Below are 3811 nucleotides of genomic sequence, written 5' to 3'. Positions count from 1 at the left end.
GAAAGAATTATTCGCCTTTTGTTGCTCTTGGAAATGCAATCAATACTCTGGTATCACAGCGGACGGCTCACAGGATCACGCTGTCTCCTGTCACGGCCGCTCCAGACCCGTCGCCATCTTGGACTCTCCTTAATTTTTAAAGTGAGCTTCGCTGTCCCTGACACGCAGGCGGATTACTTCACGGTGACTACCGCGGTTGTGGGGGCCACTCCGCTGGTTGATCACCCTTGGTCGACCTTCTTTCAGGACTGAGCAGCCGGGGGCCTGACTCGCTCGCCTTTCACCCACGAGTTTTAAAAAATGCCTCACACGGGGCACTACTCTGTTGGGTCTGCCAGGACTTTCTTAATTGCTGCCAATTTGTTTTCCTGAATACTCTTCTAAATTGTTTCACTTTATATTGATATCGATCTGTCAAAAAGTACAGGTTATAGCTTAAGAATTGAGTGTTAAGAAAAATTAGCTGTTTTTAGTTTTCTATGGAGACTAGGAAGACACTCAGTCTTTGAAAATTGCTTTTAGTTATATAGCACTTAAGCCTTGAGTAGGTATAATTAATACTAATAGTAGAGGACCCTTACAATATGTTTTTAAGACTGATATATTGGCCACAGATGGAGGTCATCAGAGGTAGGCCAAGTTATCTCTGACCCTAGATTCTTGTTTTCCCAACCAGACCAAGAAAAATGTCAAGGATATGCTGAAGGACGGCATTATCAACAATGTAACTAGCAGCTAGGAAACTTTTGCCTGAGCCTTACAGAATCTTCTATTGCAAGGATCTAATGCTAAAATTCTCTGGGGTTCAGGAGAAACAGCATGCCACAGAATATATTTGACAACTCAAGGCCATGCTCTCTCTTGAGAAATGGTTCACCAAGATGTAAAAAAGACTTTTCCATCAAAATGGAAAGCCATATATCTTCTATGAGCAGTACAGTAAGTAGCAATTCCCTTCAACCCAAGAGGCATGAGCTTTTAACTAGGAAAGGAACCTAGACAAATGGCACTATTTATCTCACAGTTCTTTCATCTACCAGCTGGGATGACCACATCCAACCTAGAGGATGTGATAAGCCCCCTACTTGACCTTACCATTTGATAAGTGATGGAATACACTGAATCCTGTCATGTGCCACACTGAAAGGCAGGAGAGTAGAGCAGGGTAGACTTGAGCTTGGGCTTAGACTAGAAGTCAGAATTAGCGAAGCTTCCTCCAACTAGTGGAGCACATTTCACATCTAGAGCTCACATCAACCCTGTAGAAGAAAGGATTTCCCACATTTTACTCAGACCACTAAATCAGACCAGGCATATGATATTCCAAAACTGTTTTTTTTTTTTTGGGGGGGGGGGGTTGGTGGGTCCAGTCTCATGCCCTGAACCACAGAAACTGCCTGGATTTTATTCATATGTAATATAGGGATATTCAACATTCTCCTCACCTACTCCTTAGGATTGTTAAATGGATGTGACAGTGCTTAAAAAAAGCTTTTAAAGACCTATATACATGTACGTTATTTTTGCATTGTTTAATTTGATTTAATCCAAAGCCCCTAGACTACATTTATCATCAATATCTGGTCAGAGATTTCTTTGTGATCATTGACCCCACTGATGGTGGGCTTGGCAGCTACCACTGAGAAAAAATGTTTGTTCTGGGGCCGGCCCGGTGGCGCACTGCTATAGTGCGCCACTTGGGAAGCGCGGTGGCGCTCCCGCTGAGGGTTCAGATCCCACATACAGACCAGCCTCTCACTGGCTGAGCGAGGGGCGGGAGCAACACCGAGGGTTGCGATCCCATGGCCGGTCCCGGTCCGGTACGGGCGTGACACTGAGGGTTGCGATCCGTTGCCGGACACGAAAAAAGACAAAAAAAAAAATGTTTGTTCTGTGACTCTTTAACCTGAAACTATAACCTCTGTGAGTGATAGAATTTATATCTTGTCCATTGAAGAACACCTTAGAACAGTGCCTAGCACGTAATAGATACTTGATAAATATTTGTGAAATAAGTTATAATGAATCCCCAGCGTCAAGCATGGTCCCTAGCATATTGTAAGCATCTTAACAGAATCTTATACATGGTTTGAGTGACTGAGATTGGATGGCTGCTGTGAAACCTGGGGGTGATCCAGAGGACCTCAGACTGTACCAGACCTTGAATCTACAATTCAGTTCTGAAGGGAAGTCTAGAGCAGGGTCGTGGAACCATTATCATTTATAAATGTTTACTCAGAATACTTTTTAGGGGAGCCTTGGTATTTAATGCTTACAACACATTAAATAAAAATATAATGCAGCCATTCATTTATTAAAATGCATTTACTGCCTTTGACTATTTTCTGTCCCTGGCAACCAAGTCAAAATTCAGCTCTACATATACCAAGAAAAGAATGAGCTGTAGTGGTAGACAGATGTGGTTTGATTTGCCAGTCTGTTCAAGCTGCTAGCAGTTCATTAAATATGCTGCACCACCAGTGAAGTAGCTAATCACAAGTTGCCAGAGGATGTGTACTCCACGCTGATCAAATGTTGCAATTGTACTAATCTGTGTTTTGCTATTTGGGGGACTACTGAGTTGGTGGTGGAGCAGCTGGGTATCTGGCCCCTTCTTTTGCTGCTCGGGAGTCTAAACTTGACCCTTCATTAACTACATATTACTTAATTGCCCTTGTTAAGTGCTTAATCACTAGGGATGGCTAACTTTGAGTATCAAGAAAACCAGCCTGACCATCAACTTGTACCCTTCATGTGAGAATATGGTAAATATTATTAGAATTGTGTTCAGGACTATAACTTCTGAGAAATGTTTATTCACATAGCAAATGAAGAAATGTTGTGCCTGTTACATGCCAAGAGAACTTGGAGCTATAAGTATTATGTTCATGTCATTTTTATAAAAATTCATGACCGTCAGTAAATCCTTGGACATTCCTCCCCACCACTTGGCGTGTCATTTGCTAGAGGGAATGATTCCCTCAGAGGGTTGGAGTGAGAATTAAAGGCGATAATACTCGTATTTGTGAAAGTGCTTTATAAACTGTCAAGTGCCAAACACACATGAGGGATTATTATAGTTGGAAACGGTCCCTTCCAAAGATGAATCATTTAGAAAATGTTACAAGCATAAATATTTGTTTCCGTATTCAAACCATGACAAATTATTGTAGCCACGATGAGGCAAGTAATTGAAATCTGGGGGAAGAAACTAATAATTTAACATTTTTCATTGATATAGAAATACTAATTTCACATCCCATAGAGAAATATATAGCGTTTTTGGAGTTTGTGTTTAATGTTTTAACAGTGACTTGCCTATAAACCCAACCATTGCCCAGTGCACTAGTAGAAGACTGAGGCTACCCCTCTCCTCACTACATCTGTGAGAAACTTCCCACCATTCTTACCTCTCTTGGGAAAGCTAACGGAGTGCGTGAGATCAAGGGGGTTCAGATTACAACCAGCATGATGAACCACGTCCGTGTCTTCATCCTGATGCTGTTCCCAAATCGTTTTCAGCCTGCTTTTAGGAGTGACACTCAGTGGAACAGAACGGGTCAGGCAGGTGACGGTGACTCCTAGGTTCCCGATCCCTTTTCTGAGATGACACTGTCAGCTTCCCGGATCCCCGGGAAGGGAACGGAGCTGGAGACTAGTTAGAGGAGGATGGTCCGGACGAAGAACCGCGACCCACCTCCCGGGGGCGGCTGGGGCGGGGCGGGGCGAGCCTGGGGAAACAGGGTCAGGAACTGGGGCATCAGCCAGAAGCTGGCCAAGAGCTGGGGCCACCATCGGCTGGGCACCCACC

This window comes from Galeopterus variegatus, unplaced genomic scaffold, assembly GCF_000696425.1.
Source record: "Galeopterus variegatus unplaced genomic scaffold, G_variegatus-3.0.2 Scaffold3408, whole genome shotgun sequence".
NCBI lineage: Eukaryota > Metazoa > Chordata > Mammalia > Dermoptera > Cynocephalidae > Galeopterus > Galeopterus variegatus.
Note: the sequence above shows the minus strand (reverse complement) of the source record.